The sequence below is a fragment of the Pseudorasbora parva genome, chromosome 8 (genome assembly GCF_024679245.1).
Source record: "Pseudorasbora parva isolate DD20220531a chromosome 8, ASM2467924v1, whole genome shotgun sequence".
NCBI lineage: Eukaryota > Metazoa > Chordata > Actinopteri > Cypriniformes > Gobionidae > Pseudorasbora > Pseudorasbora parva.
The window spans coordinates 3,686,834-3,703,311 of NC_090179.1; the positions used below are offsets into that span (position 1 = coordinate 3,686,834).

The window sequence follows — 16,478 nt, forward strand, 5'->3', positions numbered from 1 at the left end:
GTGTGTATCAGCAAGGAAGAACTGGAAAGCTAAGAAGTGCTGGACAAGGCATAGTGCCTTGGAAAGTGTGTTGTTGTGGCTCTGTGGCGCAATGGATAGCGCATTGGACTTCTAGGTTGTGAATGGAGGTATTCAAAGGCTGTGGGTTCGAGTCCCACCAGAGTCATCCATAAAAACTTTTGCTCAGATATCTTTGTGTTGGACAAGCATATGCTTAAACCTTTTCGGACATGAAGTATTTCAGAAGCCTACCTTTCCTCTTCGTCTTATTTCCCCTGTTGGACACACCCAGCTCAGATTACAGAATACTCTACTAATTAGCTCACGTCAAGTCCCCATTTTTAAAAAAGGAATATAACAAGAATGGTTTGAAAAACACTGGTTTAGGCCAAAAACTGCTACTGCCAATTGATGGCCACCTACCTAGCAAGAAATGCTTTCCATTTCTGCTAGCTTAAACAGAGTTTAGATTTATTGTAAATGGAGGTTCACAACACATTTGAGACACGAATATTGAGAGATTTTAACCAAAATGAAATGATTTGAGACATTCCCTTATTACTCAATAGAAGCATGCACACTTTTCAGGTTTTGGAAATAATCCTCTAACTTCAAAGGAACCTAATCATGACTTAATCAGCTCTTTTCCTGACATGCTACCTCTTTTAGACTTTGAATACAAAAGTATCAAACCAAAGTAAGTACCTGGCGCTGTGGCTTAGTTGGTTAAAGCGCCTGTCTAGTAAACAGGAGATCCTGGGTTCGAATCCCAGCAGTGCCTAAAATGTGTGGCTTCTACTAGTATTCATCCAAACTTTTCAGATGTAAAAGTCTCTACAGGACACACCTTCTGGACTTCTAGGTTGTGAATAAAGGCTCAAAGGGAAAACTTTCATGAGGTAATCAGCTGTTTTCAAGATGTGCTACCTCTTTAAGGCTTTATATACCAACAAAATGCTTTGCATTACAGCTGGCGCTGTGGCTTAGTTGGTCAAAGCGCCTGTCTTGTAAACAGGAGATCCTGGGTTCAAATCCCAGCAGTGCCTATGCCACAGGATATGTGGGAGCACTTTTAAACTTTTCACATTTGAAAGTCTTTACACGCTGAACAGTGTGTATCAGCAAGGAAGAACTGGAAAGCTAAGAAGTGCTGGACAAGGCATAGTGCCTTGGAAAGTGTGTTGTTGTGGCTCTGTGGCGCAATGGATAGCGCATTGGACTTCTAGGTTGTGAATGGAGGTATTCAAAGGCTGTGGGTTCGAGTCCCACCAGAGTCATCCATAAAAACTTTTGCTCAGATATCTTTGTGTTGGACAAGCATATGCTTAAACCTTTTCGGACATGAAGTATTTCAGAAGCCTACCTTTCCTCTTCGTCTTATTTCCCCTGTTGGACACACCCAGCTCAGATTACAGAATACTCTACTAATTAGCTCACGTCAAGTCCCCATTTTTAAAAAAGGAATATAACAAGAATGGTTTGAAAAACACTGGTTTAGGCCAAAAACTGCTACTGCCAATTGATGGCCACCTACCTAGCAAGAAATGCTTTCCATTTCTGCTAGCTTAAACAAAGTTTAGATTTATTGTAAATGGAGGTTCACAACACATTTAAGACACGAGTATTGAGAGATTTTAACCAAAATGAAATGATTTGAGACATTCCCTTATTCCTCAATAGAAGCCTGCACACTTTTCAGCTTTTGGAAATAATCCTCTAACTTCAAAGGAACCTAATCATGACTTAATCAGCTCTTTTCCTGACATGCTACCTCTTTTAGACTTTGAATACAAAAGTATCAAACCAAAGTAAGTACCTGGCGCTGTGGCTTAGTTGGTTAAAGCGCCTGTCTAATAAACAGGAGATCCTGGGTTCGAATCCCAGCAGTGCCTAAAATGTGTGGCTTCTACTAGTATTCATCCAAACTTTTCAGATGTAAAAGTCTCTACAGGACACACCTTCTGGACTTCTAGGTTGTGAATAAAGGCTCAAAGGGAAAACTTTCATGAGGTAATCAGCTGTTTTCAAGATGTGCTACCTCTTTAAGGCTTTATATACCAACAAAATGCTTTGCATTACAGCTGGCGCTGTGGCTTAGTTGGTCAAAGCGCCTGTCTTGTAAACAGGAGATCCTGGGTTCAAATCCCAGCAGTGCCTATGCCACAGGATTTGTGGGAGCACTTTTAAACTTTTCACATTTGAAAGTCTTTACATGCTGAACAGTGTGTATCAGCAAGGAAGAACTGGAAAGCTAAGAAGTGCTGGACAAGGCATAGTGCCTTGGAAAGTGTGTTGTTGTGGCTCTGTGGCGCAATGGATAGCGCATTGGACTTCTAGGTGTAGTGATTTTTACTTTTGTCCACCCAAGGACACTAAGTAAGAGAGTGATTGGTACTCACGTCACCGCTGACGTTGTGAATTTGGATCACACGTCACTTAAGGTGTGGTTATGAGTACATCAGATGACCACCTTCCCCCCTGTTAGTTTGGGACACTAGTCAAGGCCTTTTACCTTGGCTGTATGAGAACACTCCGCACAGGAGGCTGCCCAGTCATTTATAATGAATGTAAAGGGGGAAGAGTTGGTCAGCTGATTTATCTGAAAGATTGGTGAGATTTCTAACTTGTAGAGCCTTTTCTGCCTTATCAGCACAAGGAAGACACAATTGTAATAAAATAGATTTTATTAACAAAAGATAAACAGAACATTTAACACAACTACTAAATGAATACAATGAATGATAAAGGAATAAAGTGCGTAAAATGCGTAAAATACATGTGAGTAAGTTAAGTGTGGCTATAGAAGAGATACGTTATCTTACGGAAAGATAAACTGTTGTTTCTCTGAAACTAAGGTGAAGAACCTTATTATGTATCAAACAAATAAACGAAAGATTATTTGTTATTAACTAGCATCAGTTATATTACCTCTAATGTAAATTAGAAAATCATATACTGATAATATACAACAATGCCAAGGTCTCTAGAAAGAGGTTTGGTTAAGTGATATTTACGTTCCATGTGGTTGAGTAAGCAGTCCGATGGTGATGACTTCTTCCAATGGTTTTGCTGGGAGACAGTGCAGTAAAGAAAGGAGCTGGAATCCGTTTCAACAGCCTTGAACACGAAGATCTGTGGGATGCTGATCTCCTGGGGCACCAAAGGGTCCTAAAATCTGGAACACGCAGATGAGGCCCTGAAGTAGGTGCAGAAGGTCCTTAATCTGGAACACGCAGACGAAGGAACCTTAAAGTGAAGGTTTGCTCTCCTGAGCTTAACCTTGTTGCAAATGTCTCTGTGTGTCTTCTGCCTCTTTGGACCAGACACTCAGAAGTTGGTCAATCTGCTCTGGTCTCTTTAGCATGGAGACTCAGGACGCGCTGTAGTCGTCTCGCTGGACTAAAACTCTGAACGTAGTGTTGGTTAATGTCTCTTTCCTCACAGGCTGGAGGCTCAGAACGTTGTCGTATCTGTCACTGCCTCACAAGCTGTAGATTCAGATCCTCGGATCTTGTGTTGTCTCTCTGGTTAAACCAGAGGCTCAGAACTTGGTTGCTCTGTCACAGTCTAATCCTCGGCGGACAGACTCAGAACTTGGTGAACTGTTTGTCTCTCGGATGTGGAGACTCAGAACCTGGTTGCTCTGTCACAGTCTAATCCTCACGGGACAGACTCAGAACTTGGTGAACTGTTTGTCTCTCGCATGGAGGAGACTCAGAACCTGATTGCTCTGTCACAGTCTAATCCTCAGGGGACAGACTCAGAACAAGGTGTGTCTATTGAAAGGGTACCTTTATCCTTTTCTGAATAGGAGGAGATTGCAATTTGGCGCTTCTCCATTCCAGTGTTGCTATTGGCTGCTGGCATCAGAGAGGGCACACAGTGTGGCCCACCCTTCTTTCCCCTGTGGAACTCATTTGCATACTGTACACAGTTAGAAGTCTTTAAAGTGTCTTTAAAGTTCATCAATGCATTTCTCACTTTCCAAACCACAATCAGAATACCCTTGGCAATATACTAAACAAATAGACACCAAACATGATGGAAAAAGATTGAACTGTCATGTGTTCATTCATTTGTTCATTAACAGCTGCATTTGTGGAAGATGTTGCATTACAAATAGCTGTCACTGAGAATACTTATTTCTCTGAATAAGTATGAGATGGATGTGTGTAGTTTACATCAGTCTTAAGGTTTCCAAACATAGTTGTGAATGGATTTGGATGGATCAGTTTGGTCTTTCTTTGTTTCACCCACTACTGCTGAAGTCCCGAGGAATGTTTATGGCCGTCACAAATCAGGTCATTAGGGATCCATCTCTAGATGGGTGAAGGGCAGAAACTGCATGTGGACCAATGAGAAGTCCTGTCCTTCCTGGGCTTGTACTAGAGGTCTTCTTCTTGCCCTCAAAGAGGTGTCTGGCTGTTGTCCAAGCATCTTTATCTGATGGCGTTGGACATCTTGTTTGTGCTAGTCCAACAAGATCCAATCAAAATGGAGCAAACCTTTGTCCACTGTTATGGGCAAAGAGGGGCCCGGCCATAAACTGGGCCCTAGAATGTGCTGTTCACTACATAGGTTGTGAATGGAGGTATTCAAAGGCTGTGGGTTCGAGTCCCACCAGAGTCATCCATAAAAACTTTTGCTCAGATATCTTTGTGTTGGACAAGCATATGCTTAAACCTTTTCGGACATGAAGTATTTCAGAAGCCTACCTTTCCTCTTCGTCTTATTTCCCCTGTTGGACACACCCAGCTCAGATTACAGAATACTCTACTAATTAGCTCACGTCAAGTCCCCATTTTTAAAAAAGGAATATAACAAGAATGGTTTGAAAAACACTGGTTTAGGCCAAAAACTGCTACTGCCAATTGATGGCCACCTACCTAGCAAGAAATGCTTTCCATTTCTGCTAGCTTAAACAGAGTTTAGATTTATTGTAAATGGAGGTTCACAACACATTTAAGACACGAGTATTGAGAGATTTTAACCAAAATGAAATGATTTGAGACATTCCCTTATTCCTCAATAGAAGCCTGCACACTTTTCAGCTTTTGGAAATAATCCTCTAACTTCAAAGGAACCTAATCATGACTTAATCAGCTCTTTTCCTGACATGCTACCTCTTTTAGACTTTGAATACAAAAGTATCAAACCAAAGTAACTACCTGGCGCTGCGGCTTAGTTGGTTAAAGCGCCTGTCTAGTAAACAGGAGATCCTGGGTTCGAATCCCAGCAGTGCCTAAAATGTGTGCCTTCTACAAGTATTCATCCAAACTTTTCAGATGTAAAAGTCTCTACAGGACACACCTTCTGGACTTCTAGGTTGTGAATAAAGGCTCAAAGGGAAAACTTTCATTAGGTAATCAGCTGTTTTCAAGATGTGCTACCTCTTTAAGGCTTTATATACCAACAAAATGCTTTGCATTACAGCTGGCGCTGTGGCTTAGTTGGTCAAAGCGCCTGTCTTGTAAACAGGAGATCCTGGGTTCAAATCCCAGCAGTGCCTATGCCACAGGATTTGTGGGAGCACTTTTAAACTTTTCACATTTGAAAGTCTTTACATGCTGAACAGTGTGTATCAGCAAGGAAGAACTGGAAAGCTAAGAAGTGCTGGACAAGGCATAGTGCCTTGGAAAGTGTGTTGTTGTGGCTCTGTGGCGCAATGGATAGCGCATTGGACTTCTAGGTTGTGAATGGAGGTATTCAAAGGCTGTGGGTTCGAGTCCCACCAGAGTCATCCATAAAAACTTTTGCTCAGATATCTTTGTGTTGGACAAGCATATGATTAAACCTTTTCGGACATGAAGTATTTCAGAAGCCTAACTTTCCTCTTCGTCTTATTTCCCCTGTTGGACACACCCAGCTCAGATTACAGAATACTCTACTAATTAGCTCACGTCAAGTCCCCATTTTTAAAAAAGGAATATAACAAGAATGGTTTGAAAAACACTGGTTTAGGCCAAAAACTGCTACTGCCAATTGATGGCCACCTACCTAGCAAGAAATGCTTTCCATTTCTGCTAGCTTAAACAGAGTTTAGATTTATTGTAAATGGAGGTTCACAACACATTTGAGACACGAATATTGAGAGATTTTAACCAAAATGAAATGATTTGAGACATTCCCTTATTAGTCAATAGAAGCATGCACACTTTTCAGCTTTTGGAAATAATCCTCTAACTTCAAAGGAACCTAATCATGACTTAATCAGCTCTTTTCCTGACATGCTACCTCTTTTAGACTTTGAATACAAAAGTATCAAACCAAAGTACGTACCTGGCGCTGTGGCTTAGTTGGTTAAAGCGCCTGTCTAGTAAACAGGAGATCCTGGGTTCAAATCCCAGCAGTGCCTAAAATGTGTGCCTTCTACTAGTATTCATCCAAACTTTTCAGATGTAAAAGTCTCTACAGGACACACCTTCTGGACTTCTAGGTTGTGAATAAAGGCTCAAAGGGAAAACTTTCATGAGGTAATCAGCTGTTTTCAAGATGTGCTACCTCTTTAAGGCTTTATATACCAACAAAATGCTTTGTGTGACAGCTGGCGCTGTGGCTTAGTTGGTCAAAGCGCCTGTCTTGTAAACAGGAGATCCTGGGTTCAAATCCCAGCAGTGCCTATGCCACAGGATATGTGGGAGCACTTTTAAACTTTTCACATTTGAAAGTCTTTACACGCTGAACAGTGTGTATCAGCAAGGAAGAACTGGAAAGCTAAGAAGTGCTGGACAAGGCATAGTGCCTTGGAAAGTGTGTTGTTGTGGCTCTGTGGCGCAATGGATAGCGCATTGGACTTCTAGGTTGTGAATGGAGGTATTCAAAGGCTGTGGGTTCGAGTCCCACCAGAGTCATCCATAAAAACTTTTGCTCAGATATCTTTGTGTTGGACAAGCATATGATTAAACCTTTTCGGACATGAAGTATTTCAGAAGCTTAACTTTCCTCTTCGTCTTATTTCCCCTGTTGGACACACCCAGCTCAGATTACAGAATACTCTACTAATTAGCTCACGTCAAGTCCCCATTTTTAAAAAAGGAATATAACAAGAATGGTTTGAAAAACACTGGTTTAGGCCAAAAACTGCTACTGCCAATTGATGGCCACCTACCTAGCAAGAAATGCTTTCCATTTCTGCTAGCTTAAACAGAGTTTAGATTTATTGTAAATGGAGGTTCACAACACATTTGAGACACGAATATTGAGAGATTTTAACCAAAATGAAATGATTTGAGACATTCCCTTATTACTCAATAGAAGCATGCACACTTTTCAGCTTTTGGAAATAATCCTCTAACTTCAAAGGAACCTAATCATGACTTAATCAGCTCTTTTCCTGACATGCTACCTCTTTTAGACTTTGAATACAAAAGTATCAAACCAAAGTAAGTACCTGGCGCTGTGGCTTAGTTGGTTAAAGCGCCTGTCTAGTAAACAGGAGATCCTGGGTTCGAATCCCAGCAGTGCCTAAAATGTGTGGCTTCTACTAGTATTCATCCAAACTTTTCAGATGTAAAAGTCTCTACAGGACACACCTTCTGGACTTCTAGGTTGTGAATAAAGGCTCAAAGGGAAAACTTTCATGAGGTAATCAGCTGTTTTCAAGATGTGCTACCTCTTTAAGGCTTTATATACCAACAAAATGCTTTGCATTACAGCTGGCGCTGTGGCTTAGTTGGTCAAAGCGCCTGTCTTGTAAACAGGAGATCCTGGGTTCAAATCCCAGCAGTGCCTATGCCACAGGATTTGTGGGAGCACTTTTAAACTTTTCACATTTGAAAGTCTTTACATGCTGAACAGTGTGCATCAGCAAGGAAGAACTGGAAAGCTAAGAAGTGCTGGACAAGGCATAGTGCCTTGGAAAGTGTGTTGTTGTGGCTCTGTGGCGCAATGGATAGCGCATTGGACTTTTAGGTTGTGAATGGAGGTATTCAAAGGCTGTGGGTTCGAGTCCCACCAGAGTCATCCATAAAATCTTTTGCTCAGATATCTTTGTGTTGGACAAGCATATGATTAAACCTTTTCGGACATGAAGTATTTCAGAAGCCTACCTTTCCTCTTCGTCTTATTTCCCCTGTTGGACACACCCAGCTCAGATTACAGAATACTCTACTAATTAGCTCACGTCAAGTCCCCATTTTTAAAAAAGGAATATAACAAGAATGGTTTGAAAAACACTGCTTTAGGCCAAAAACTGCTACTGCCAATTGATGGCCACCTACCTAGCAAGAAATGCTTTCCATTTCTGCTAGCTTAAACAGAGTTTAGATTTATTGTAAATGGAGGTTCACAACACATTTAAGACACGAGTATTGAGAGATTTTAACCAAAATGAAATGATTTGAGACATTCCCTTATTCCTCAATAGAAGCCTGCACACTTTTCAGCTTTTGGAAATAATCCTCTAACTTCAAAGGAACCTAATCATGACTTAATCAGCTCTTTTCCTGACATGCTACCTCTTTTAGACTTTGAATACAAAAGTATCAAACCAAAGTAAGTACCTGGCGCTGTGGCTTAGTTGGTTAAAGCGCCTGTCTAGTAAACAGGAGATCCTGGGTTCGAATCCCAGCAGTGCCTAAAATGTGTGGCTTCTACTAGTATTCATCCAAACTTTTCAGATGTAAAAGTCTCTACAGGACACACCTTCTGGACTTCTAGGTTGTGAATAAAGGCTCAAAGGGAAAACTTTCATGAGGTAATCAGCTGTTTTCAAGATGTGCTACCTCTTTAAGGCTTTATATACCAACAAAATGCTTTGCATTACAGCTGGCGCTGTGGCTTAGTTGGTCAAAGCGCCTGTCTTGTAAACAGGAGATCCTGGGTTCAAATCCCAGCAGTGCCTATGCCACAGGATTTGTGGGAGCACTTTTAAACTTTTCACATTTGAAAGTCTTTACATGCTGAACAGTGTGTATCAGCAAGGAAGAACTGGAAAGCTAAGAAGTGCTGGACAAGGCATAGTGCCTTGGAAAGTGTGTTGTTGTGGCTCTGTGGCGCAATGGATAGCGCATTGGACTTCTAGGTTGTGAATGGAGGTATTCAAAGGCTGTGGGTTCGAGTCCCACCAGAGTCATCCATAAAAACTTTTGCTCAGATATCTTTGTGTTGGACAAGCATATGATTAAACCTTTTCGGACATGAAGTATTTCAGAAGCCTAACTTTCCTCTTCGTCTTATTTCCCCTGTTGGACACACCCAGCTCAGATTACAGAATACTCTACTAATTAGCTCACGTCAAGTCCCCATTTTTAAAAAAGGAATATAACAAGAATGGTTTGAAAAACACTGCTTTAGGCCAAAAACTGCTACTGCCAATTGATGGCCACCTACCTAGCAAGAAATGCTTTCCATTTCTGCTAGCTTAAACAGAGTTTAGATTTATTGTAAATGGAGGTTCACAACACATTTAAGACACGAGTATTGAGAGATTTTAACCAAAATGAAATGATTTGAGACATTCCCTTATTCCTCAATAGAAGCCTGCACACTTTTCAGCTTTTGGAAATAATCCTCTAACTTCAAAGGAACCTAATCATGACTTAATCAGCTCTTTTCCTGACATGCTACCTCTTTTAGACTTTGAATACAAAAGTATCAAACCAAAGTAAGTACCTGGCGCTGTGGCTTAGTTGGTTAAAGCGCCTGTCTAGTAAACAGGAGATCCTGGGTTCGAATCCCAGCAGTGCCTAAAATGTGTGGCTTCTACTAGTATTCATCCAAACTTTTCAGATGTAAAAGTCTCTACAGGACACACCTTCTGGACTTCTAGGTTGTGAATAAAGGCTCAAAGGGAAAACTTTCATGAGGTAATCAGCTGTTTTCAAGATGTGCTACCTCTTTAAGGCTTTATATACCAACAAAATGCTTTGCATTACAGCTGGCGCTGTGGCTTAGTTGGTCAAAGCGCCTGTCTTGTAAACAGGAGATCCTGGGTTCAAATCCCAGCAGTGCCTATGCCACAGGATTTGTGGGAGCACTTTTAAACTTTTCACATTTGAAAGTCTTTACATGCTGAACAGTGTGTATCAGCAAGGAAGAACTGGAAAGCTAAGAAGTGCTGGACAAGGCATAGTGCCTTGGAAAGTGTGTTGTTGTGGCTCTGTGGCGCAATGGATAGCGCATTGGACTTCTAGGTTGTGAATGGAGGTATTCAAAGGCTGTGGGTTCGAGTCCCACCAGAGTCATCCATAAAAACTTTTGCTCAGATATCTTTGTGTTGGACAAGCATATGATTAAACCTTTTCGGACATGAAGTATTTCAGAAGCCTAACTTTCCTCTTCGTCTTATTTCCCCTGTTGGACACACCCAGCTCAGATTACAGAATACTCTACTAATTAGCTCACGTCAAGTCCCCATTTTTAAAAAAGGAATATAACAAGAATGGTTTGAAAAACACTGGTTTAGGCCAAAAACTGCTACTGCCAATTGATGGCCACCTACCTAGCAAGAAATGCTTTCCATTTCTGCTAGCTTAAACAGAGTTTAGATTTATTGTAAATGGAGGTTCACAACACATTTGAGACACGAATATTGAGAGATTTTAACCAAAATGAAATGATTTGAGACATTCCCTTATTACTCAATAGAAGCATGCACACTTTTCAGGTTTTGGAAATAATCCTCTAACTTCAAAGGAACCTAATCATGACTTAATCAGCTCTTTTCCTGACATGCTACCTCTTTTAGACTTTGAATACAAAAGTATCAAACCAAAGTAAGTACCTGGCGCTGTGGCTTAGTTGGTTAAAGCGCCTGTCTAGTAAACAGGAGATCCTGGGTTCGAATCCCAGCAGTGCCTAAAATGTGTGGCTTCTACTAGTATTCATCCAAACTTTTCAGATGTAAAAGTCTCTACAGGACACACCTTCTGGACTTCTAGGTTGTGAATAAAGGCTCAAAGGGAAAACTTTCATGAGGTAATCAGCTGTTTTCAAGATGTGCTACCTCTTTAAGGCTTTATATACCAACAAAATGCTTTGCATTACAGCTGGTGCTGTGGCTTAGTTGGTCAAAGCGCCTGTCTTGTAAACAGGAGATCCTGGGTTCAAATCCCAGCAGTGCCTATGCCACAGGATATGTGGGAGCACTTTTAAACTTTTCACATTTGAAAGTCTTTACACGCTGAACAGTGTGTATCAGCAAGGAAGAACTGGAAAGCTAAGAAGTGCTGGACAAGGCATAGTGCCTTGGAAAGTGTGTTGTTGTGGCTCTGTGGCGCAATGGATAGCGCATTGGACTTCTAGGTTGTGAATGGAGGTATTCAAAGGCTGTGGGTTCGAGTCCCACCAGAGTCATCCATAAAAACTTTTGCTCAGATATCTTTGTGTTGGACAAGCATATGCTTAAACCTTTTCGGACATGAAGTATTTCAGAAGCCTACCTTTCCTCTTCGTCTTATTTCCCCTGTTGGACACACCCAGCTCAGATTACAGAATACTCTACTAATTAGCTCACGTCAAGTCCCCATTTTTAAAAAAGGAATATAACAAGAATGGTTTGAAAAACACTGGTTTAGGCCAAAAACTGCTACTGCCAATTGATGGCCACCTACCTAGCAAGAAATGCTTTCCATTTCTGCTAGCTTAAACAGAGTTTAGATTTATTGTAAATGGAGGTTCACAACACATTTAAGACACGAGTATTGAGAGATTTTAACCAAAATGAAATGATTTGAGACATTCCCTTATTCCTCAATAGAAGCCTGCACACTTTTCAGCTTTTGGAAATAATCCTCTAACTTCAAAGGAACCTAATCATGACTTAATCAGCTCTTTTCCTGACATGCTACCTCTTTTAGACTTTGAATACAAAAGTATCAAACCAAAGTAACTACCTGGCGCTGCGGCTTAGTTGGTTAAAGCGCCTGTCTAGTAAACAGGAGATCCTGGGTTCGAATCCCAGCAGTGCCTAAAATGTGTGCCTTCTACAAGTATTCATCCAAACTTTTCAGATGTAAAAGTCTCTACAGGACACACCTTCTGGACTTCTAGGTTGTGAATAAAGGCTCAAAGGGAAAACTTTCATGAGGTAATCAGCTGTTTTCAAGATGTGCTACCTCTTTAAGGCTTTATATACCAACAAAATGCTTTGCATTACAGCTGGCGCTGTGGCTTAGTTGGTCAAAGCGCCTGTCTTGTAAACAGGAGATCCTGGGTTCAAATCCCAGCAGTGCCTATGCCACAGGATTTGTGGGAGCACTTTTAAACTTTTCACATTTGAAAGTCTTTACATGCTGAACAGTGTGTATCAGCAAGGAAGAACTGGAAAGCTAAGAAGTGCTGGACAAGGCATAGTGCCTTGGAAAGTGTGTTGTTGTGGCTCTGTGGCGCAATGGATAGCGCATTGGACTTCTAGGTTGTGAATGGAGGTATTCAAAGGCTGTGGGTTCGAGTCCCACCAGAGTCATCCATAAAAACTTTTGCTCAGATATCTTTGTGTTGGACAAGCATATGATTAAACCTTTTCGGACATGAAGTATTTCAGAAGCTTAACTTTCCTCTTCGTCTTATTTCCCCTGTTGGACACACCCAGCTCAGATTACAGAATACTCTACTAATTAGCTCACGTCAAGTCCCCATTTTTAAAAAAGGAATATAACAAGAATGGTTTGAAAAACACTGGTTTAGGCCAAAAACTGCTACTGCCAATTGATGGCCACCTACCTAGCAAGAAATGCTTTCCATTTCTGCTAGCTTAAACAGAGTTTAGATTTATTGTAAATGGAGGTTCACAACACATTTGAGACACGAATATTGAGAGATTTTAACCAAAATGAAATGATTTGAGACATTCCCTTATTACTCAATAGAAGCATGCACACTTTTCAGCTTTTGGAAATAATCCTCTAACTTCAAAGGAACCTAATCATGACTTAATCAGCTCTTTTCCTGACATGCTACCTCTTTTAGACTTTGAATACAAAAGTATCAAACCAAAGTAAGTACCTGGCGCTGTGGCTTAGTTGGTTAAAGCGCCTGTCTAGTAAACAGGAGATCCTGGGTTCGAATCCCAGCAGTGCCTAAAATGTGTGGCTTCTACTAGTATTCATCCAAACTTTTCAGATGTAAAAGTCTCTACAGGACACACCTTCTGGACTTCTAGGTTGTGAATAAAGGCTCAAAGGGAAAACTTTCATGAGGTAATCAGCTGTTTTCAAGATGTGCTACCTCTTTAAGGCTTTATATACCAACAAAATGCTTTGCATTACAGCTGGCGCTGTGGCTTAGTTGGTCAAAGCGCCTGTCTTGTAAACAGGAGATCCTGGGTTCAAATCCCAGCAGTGCCTATGCCACAGGATTTGTGGGAGCACTTTTAAACTTTTCACATTTGAAAGTCTTTACATGCTGAACAGTGTGCATCAGCAAGGAAGAACTGGAAAGCTAAGAAGTGCTGGACAAGGCATAGTGCCTTGGAAAGTGTGTTGTTGTGGCTCTGTGGCGCAATGGATAGCGCATTGGACTTTTAGGTTGTGAATGGAGGTATTCAAAGGCTGTGGGTTCGAGTCCCACCAGAGTCATCCATAAAATCTTTTGCTCAGATATCTTTGTGTTGGACAAGCATATGATTAAACCTTTTCGGACATGAAGTATTTCAGAAGCCTACCTTTCCTCTTCGTCTTATTTCCCCTGTTGGACACACCCAGCTCAGATTACAGAATACTCTACTAATTAGCTCACGTCAAGTCCCCATTTTTAAAAAAGGAATATAACAAGAATGGTTTGAAAAACACTGCTTTAGGCCAAAAACTGCTACTGCCAATTGATGGCCACCTACCTAGCAAGAAATGCTTTCCATTTCTGCTAGCTTAAACAGAGTTTAGATTTATTGTAAATGGAGGTTCACAACACATTTAAGACACGAGTATTGAGAGATTTTAACCAAAATGAAATGATTTGAGACATTCCCTTATTCCTCAATAGAAGCCTGCACACTTTTCAGCTTTTGGAAATAATCCTCTAACTTCAAAGGAACCTAATCATGACTTAATCAGCTCTTTTCCTGACATGCTACCTCTTTTAGACTTTGAATACAAAAGTATCAAACCAAAGTAAGTACCTGGCGCTGTGGCTTAGTTGGTTAAAGCGCCTGTCTAGTAAACAGGAGATCCTGGGTTCGAATCCCAGCAGTGCCTAAAATGTGTGGCTTCTACTAGTATTCATCCAAACTTTTCAGATGTAAAAGTCTCTACAGGACACACCTTCTGGACTTCTAGGTTGTGAATAAAGGCTCAAAGGGAAAACTTTCATGAGGTAATCAGCTGTTTTCAAGATGTGCTACCTCTTTAAGGCTTTATATACCAACAAAATGCTTTGCATTACAGCTGGCGCTGTGGCTTAGTTGGTCAAAGCGCCTGTCTTGTAAACAGGAGATCCTGGGTTCAAATCCCAGCAGTGCCTATGCCACAGGATTTGTGGGAGCACTTTTAAACTTTTCACATTTGAAAGTCTTTACATGCTGAACAGTGTGTATCAGCAAGGAAGAACTGGAAAGCTAAGAAGTGCTGGACAAGGCATAGTGCCTTGGAAAGTGTGTTGTTGTGGCTCTGTGGCGCAATGGATAGCGCATTGGACTTCTAGGTTGTGAATGGAGGTATTCAAAGGCTGTGGGTTCGAGTCCCACCAGAGTCATCCATAAAAACTTTTGCTCAGATATCTTTGTGTTGGACAAGGATATGCTTAAACCTTTTCGGACATGAAGTATTTCAGAAGCCTACCTTTCCTCTTCGTCTTATTTCCCCTGTTGGACACACCCAGCTCAGATTACAGAATACTCTACTAATTAGCTCACGTCAAGTCCCCATTTTTAAAAAAGGAATATAACAAGAATGGTTTGAAAAACACTGGTTTAGGCCAAAAACTGCTACTGCCAATTGATGGCCACCTACCTAGCAAGAAATGCTTTCCATTTCTGCTAGCTTAAACAGAGTTTAGATTTATTGTAAATGGAGGTTCACAACACATTTAAGACACGAGTATTGAGAGATTTTAACCAAAATGAAATGATTTGAGACATTCCCTTATTCCTCAATAGAAGCCTGCACACTTTTCAGCTTTTGGAAATAATCCTCTAACTTCAAAGGAACCTAATCATGACTTAATCAGCTCTTTTCCTGACATGCTACCTCTTTTAGACTTTGAATACAAAAGTATCAAACCAAAGTAAGTACCTGGCGCTGTGGCTTAGTTGGTTAAAGCGCCTGTCTAGTATACAGGAGATCCTGGGCTCGAATCCCAGCAGTGCCTAAAATGTGTGGCTTCTACTAGTATTCATCCAAACTTTTCAGATGTAAAAGTCTCTACAGGACACACCTTCTGGACTTCTAGGTTGTGAATAAAGGCTCAAAGGGAAAACTTTCATGAGGTAATCAGCTGTTTTCAAGATGTGCTACCTCTTTAAGGCTTTATATACCAACAAAATGCTTTGCATTACAGCTGGCGCTGTGGCTTAGTTGGTCAAAGCGCCTGTCTTGTAAACAGGAGATCCTGGGTTCAAATCCCAGCAGTGCCTATGCCACAGGATTTGTGGGAGCACTTTTAAACTTTTCTTATTTGAAAGTCTTTACATGCTGAACAGTGTGTATCAGCAAGGAAGAACTGGAAAGCTAAGAAGTGCTGGACAAGGCATAGTGCCTTGGAAAGTGTGTTGTTGTGGCTCTGTGGCGCAATGGATAGCGCATTGGACTTTTAGGTTGTGAATGGAGGTATTCAAAGGCTGTGGGTTTGAGTCCCACCAGAGTCATCCATAAAATCTTTTGCTCAGATATCTTTGTGTTGGACAAGCATATGATTAAACCTTTTCGGACATGAAGTATTTCAGAAGCCTACCTTTCCTCTTCGTCTTATTTCCCCTGTTGGACACACCCAGCTCAGATTACAGAATACTCTACTAATTAGCTCACGTCAAGTCCCCATTTTTAAAAAAGGAATATAACAAGAATGGTTTGAAAAACACTGGTTTAGGCCAAAAACTGCTACTGCCAATTGATGGCCACCTACCTAGCAAGAAATGCTTTCCATTTCTGCTAGCTTAAACAGAGTTTAGATTTATTGTAAATGGAGGTTCACAACACATTTAAGACACGAGTATTGAGAGATTTTAACCAAAATGAAATGATTTGAGACATTCCCTTATTCCTCAATAGAAGCCTGCACACTTTTCAGCTTTTGGAAATAATCCTCTAACTTCAAAGGAACCTAATCATGACTTAATCAGCTCTTTTCCTGACATGCTACCTCTTTTAGACTTTGAATACAAAAGTATCAAACCAAAGTAAGTACCTGGCGCTGTGGCTTAGTTGGTTAAAGCGCCTGTCTAGTAAACAGGAGATCTTGGGTTCGAATCCCAGCAGTGCCTAAAATGTGTGCCTTCTACTAGTATTCATCCAAACTTTTCAGATGTAAAAGTCTCTACAGGACACACCTTCTGGACTTCTAGGTTGTGAATAAAGGCTCAAAGGGAAAACTTTCATGAGGTAATC

The 16,478-nt window shown here is 40.9% G+C and overlaps 37 non-coding genes across 37 annotated transcripts; all 37 read left to right on the forward strand.

Moving 5' to 3' along the window:
- The first annotated feature begins 77 nt into the window (after window positions 1-77).
- trnar-ucu (transfer RNA arginine (anticodon UCU)) lies at window positions 78-166 on the forward strand. The gene is given in 2 exon segments: window positions 78-114; window positions 131-166. It is a non-coding gene; the product is annotated as a tRNA-Arg (tRNA).
- Window positions 167-707: 541 nt separating this feature from the next.
- trnat-agu (transfer RNA threonine (anticodon AGU)) lies at window positions 708-781 on the forward strand. Its single transcript has one exon. It is a non-coding gene; the product is annotated as a tRNA-Thr (tRNA).
- Window positions 782-972: 191 nt separating this feature from the next.
- Window positions 973-1,046, forward strand: trnat-ugu (transfer RNA threonine (anticodon UGU)). Its single transcript has one exon. It is a non-coding gene; the product is annotated as a tRNA-Thr (tRNA).
- A 142-nt stretch (window positions 1,047-1,188) lies between these two features.
- trnar-ucu (transfer RNA arginine (anticodon UCU)) lies at window positions 1,189-1,277 on the forward strand. The gene is given in 2 exon segments: window positions 1,189-1,225; window positions 1,242-1,277. It is a non-coding gene; the product is annotated as a tRNA-Arg (tRNA).
- Window positions 1,278-1,818: 541 nt separating this feature from the next.
- On the forward strand, window positions 1,819-1,892 carry trnai-aau (transfer RNA isoleucine (anticodon AAU)). The gene has a single exon. It is a non-coding gene; the product is annotated as a tRNA-Ile (tRNA).
- A 191-nt stretch (window positions 1,893-2,083) lies between these two features.
- On the forward strand, window positions 2,084-2,157 carry trnat-ugu (transfer RNA threonine (anticodon UGU)). Its single transcript has one exon. It is a non-coding gene; the product is annotated as a tRNA-Thr (tRNA).
- A 3,013-nt stretch (window positions 2,158-5,170) lies between these two features.
- trnat-agu (transfer RNA threonine (anticodon AGU)) lies at window positions 5,171-5,244 on the forward strand. The gene has a single exon. It is a non-coding gene; the product is annotated as a tRNA-Thr (tRNA).
- Window positions 5,245-5,435: 191 nt separating this feature from the next.
- trnat-ugu (transfer RNA threonine (anticodon UGU)) lies at window positions 5,436-5,509 on the forward strand. The gene has a single exon. It is a non-coding gene; the product is annotated as a tRNA-Thr (tRNA).
- Window positions 5,510-5,651: 142 nt separating this feature from the next.
- trnar-ucu (transfer RNA arginine (anticodon UCU)) lies at window positions 5,652-5,740 on the forward strand. The gene is given in 2 exon segments: window positions 5,652-5,688; window positions 5,705-5,740. It is a non-coding gene; the product is annotated as a tRNA-Arg (tRNA).
- A 541-nt stretch (window positions 5,741-6,281) lies between these two features.
- Window positions 6,282-6,355, forward strand: trnat-agu (transfer RNA threonine (anticodon AGU)). Its single transcript has one exon. It is a non-coding gene; the product is annotated as a tRNA-Thr (tRNA).
- Window positions 6,356-6,546: 191 nt separating this feature from the next.
- trnat-ugu (transfer RNA threonine (anticodon UGU)) lies at window positions 6,547-6,620 on the forward strand. The gene has a single exon. It is a non-coding gene; the product is annotated as a tRNA-Thr (tRNA).
- A 142-nt stretch (window positions 6,621-6,762) lies between these two features.
- trnar-ucu (transfer RNA arginine (anticodon UCU)) lies at window positions 6,763-6,851 on the forward strand. The gene is given in 2 exon segments: window positions 6,763-6,799; window positions 6,816-6,851. It is a non-coding gene; the product is annotated as a tRNA-Arg (tRNA).
- Window positions 6,852-7,392: 541 nt separating this feature from the next.
- On the forward strand, window positions 7,393-7,466 carry trnat-agu (transfer RNA threonine (anticodon AGU)). Its single transcript has one exon. It is a non-coding gene; the product is annotated as a tRNA-Thr (tRNA).
- Window positions 7,467-7,657: 191 nt separating this feature from the next.
- trnat-ugu (transfer RNA threonine (anticodon UGU)) lies at window positions 7,658-7,731 on the forward strand. Its single transcript has one exon. It is a non-coding gene; the product is annotated as a tRNA-Thr (tRNA).
- Window positions 7,732-7,873: 142 nt separating this feature from the next.
- On the forward strand, window positions 7,874-7,962 carry trnak-uuu (transfer RNA lysine (anticodon UUU)). The gene is given in 2 exon segments: window positions 7,874-7,910; window positions 7,927-7,962. It is a non-coding gene; the product is annotated as a tRNA-Lys (tRNA).
- Window positions 7,963-8,503: 541 nt separating this feature from the next.
- Window positions 8,504-8,577, forward strand: trnat-agu (transfer RNA threonine (anticodon AGU)). The gene has a single exon. It is a non-coding gene; the product is annotated as a tRNA-Thr (tRNA).
- A 191-nt stretch (window positions 8,578-8,768) lies between these two features.
- trnat-ugu (transfer RNA threonine (anticodon UGU)) lies at window positions 8,769-8,842 on the forward strand. Its single transcript has one exon. It is a non-coding gene; the product is annotated as a tRNA-Thr (tRNA).
- Window positions 8,843-8,984: 142 nt separating this feature from the next.
- On the forward strand, window positions 8,985-9,073 carry trnar-ucu (transfer RNA arginine (anticodon UCU)). The gene is given in 2 exon segments: window positions 8,985-9,021; window positions 9,038-9,073. It is a non-coding gene; the product is annotated as a tRNA-Arg (tRNA).
- Window positions 9,074-9,614: 541 nt separating this feature from the next.
- On the forward strand, window positions 9,615-9,688 carry trnat-agu (transfer RNA threonine (anticodon AGU)). The gene has a single exon. It is a non-coding gene; the product is annotated as a tRNA-Thr (tRNA).
- A 191-nt stretch (window positions 9,689-9,879) lies between these two features.
- trnat-ugu (transfer RNA threonine (anticodon UGU)) lies at window positions 9,880-9,953 on the forward strand. The gene has a single exon. It is a non-coding gene; the product is annotated as a tRNA-Thr (tRNA).
- A 142-nt stretch (window positions 9,954-10,095) lies between these two features.
- trnar-ucu (transfer RNA arginine (anticodon UCU)) lies at window positions 10,096-10,184 on the forward strand. Its single transcript is given in 2 exon segments — window positions 10,096-10,132; window positions 10,149-10,184. It is a non-coding gene; the product is annotated as a tRNA-Arg (tRNA).
- A 541-nt stretch (window positions 10,185-10,725) lies between these two features.
- trnat-agu (transfer RNA threonine (anticodon AGU)) lies at window positions 10,726-10,799 on the forward strand. The gene has a single exon. It is a non-coding gene; the product is annotated as a tRNA-Thr (tRNA).
- A 191-nt stretch (window positions 10,800-10,990) lies between these two features.
- Window positions 10,991-11,064, forward strand: trnat-ugu (transfer RNA threonine (anticodon UGU)). Its single transcript has one exon. It is a non-coding gene; the product is annotated as a tRNA-Thr (tRNA).
- Window positions 11,065-11,206: 142 nt separating this feature from the next.
- On the forward strand, window positions 11,207-11,295 carry trnar-ucu (transfer RNA arginine (anticodon UCU)). The gene is given in 2 exon segments: window positions 11,207-11,243; window positions 11,260-11,295. It is a non-coding gene; the product is annotated as a tRNA-Arg (tRNA).
- Window positions 11,296-11,836: 541 nt separating this feature from the next.
- trnat-agu (transfer RNA threonine (anticodon AGU)) lies at window positions 11,837-11,910 on the forward strand. The gene has a single exon. It is a non-coding gene; the product is annotated as a tRNA-Thr (tRNA).
- A 191-nt stretch (window positions 11,911-12,101) lies between these two features.
- trnat-ugu (transfer RNA threonine (anticodon UGU)) lies at window positions 12,102-12,175 on the forward strand. Its single transcript has one exon. It is a non-coding gene; the product is annotated as a tRNA-Thr (tRNA).
- A 142-nt stretch (window positions 12,176-12,317) lies between these two features.
- Window positions 12,318-12,406, forward strand: trnar-ucu (transfer RNA arginine (anticodon UCU)). Its single transcript is given in 2 exon segments — window positions 12,318-12,354; window positions 12,371-12,406. It is a non-coding gene; the product is annotated as a tRNA-Arg (tRNA).
- A 541-nt stretch (window positions 12,407-12,947) lies between these two features.
- Window positions 12,948-13,021, forward strand: trnat-agu (transfer RNA threonine (anticodon AGU)). The gene has a single exon. It is a non-coding gene; the product is annotated as a tRNA-Thr (tRNA).
- A 191-nt stretch (window positions 13,022-13,212) lies between these two features.
- Window positions 13,213-13,286, forward strand: trnat-ugu (transfer RNA threonine (anticodon UGU)). The gene has a single exon. It is a non-coding gene; the product is annotated as a tRNA-Thr (tRNA).
- A 142-nt stretch (window positions 13,287-13,428) lies between these two features.
- On the forward strand, window positions 13,429-13,517 carry trnak-uuu (transfer RNA lysine (anticodon UUU)). Its single transcript is given in 2 exon segments — window positions 13,429-13,465; window positions 13,482-13,517. It is a non-coding gene; the product is annotated as a tRNA-Lys (tRNA).
- A 541-nt stretch (window positions 13,518-14,058) lies between these two features.
- Window positions 14,059-14,132, forward strand: trnat-agu (transfer RNA threonine (anticodon AGU)). Its single transcript has one exon. It is a non-coding gene; the product is annotated as a tRNA-Thr (tRNA).
- Window positions 14,133-14,323: 191 nt separating this feature from the next.
- Window positions 14,324-14,397, forward strand: trnat-ugu (transfer RNA threonine (anticodon UGU)). The gene has a single exon. It is a non-coding gene; the product is annotated as a tRNA-Thr (tRNA).
- Window positions 14,398-14,539: 142 nt separating this feature from the next.
- On the forward strand, window positions 14,540-14,628 carry trnar-ucu (transfer RNA arginine (anticodon UCU)). Its single transcript is given in 2 exon segments — window positions 14,540-14,576; window positions 14,593-14,628. It is a non-coding gene; the product is annotated as a tRNA-Arg (tRNA).
- Window positions 14,629-15,169: 541 nt separating this feature from the next.
- trnat-agu (transfer RNA threonine (anticodon AGU)) lies at window positions 15,170-15,243 on the forward strand. Its single transcript has one exon. It is a non-coding gene; the product is annotated as a tRNA-Thr (tRNA).
- A 191-nt stretch (window positions 15,244-15,434) lies between these two features.
- trnat-ugu (transfer RNA threonine (anticodon UGU)) lies at window positions 15,435-15,508 on the forward strand. Its single transcript has one exon. It is a non-coding gene; the product is annotated as a tRNA-Thr (tRNA).
- A 142-nt stretch (window positions 15,509-15,650) lies between these two features.
- trnak-uuu (transfer RNA lysine (anticodon UUU)) lies at window positions 15,651-15,739 on the forward strand. The gene is given in 2 exon segments: window positions 15,651-15,687; window positions 15,704-15,739. It is a non-coding gene; the product is annotated as a tRNA-Lys (tRNA).
- Window positions 15,740-16,280: 541 nt separating this feature from the next.
- Window positions 16,281-16,354, forward strand: trnat-agu (transfer RNA threonine (anticodon AGU)). Its single transcript has one exon. It is a non-coding gene; the product is annotated as a tRNA-Thr (tRNA).
- Window positions 16,355-16,478: the final 124 nt, after the last annotated feature.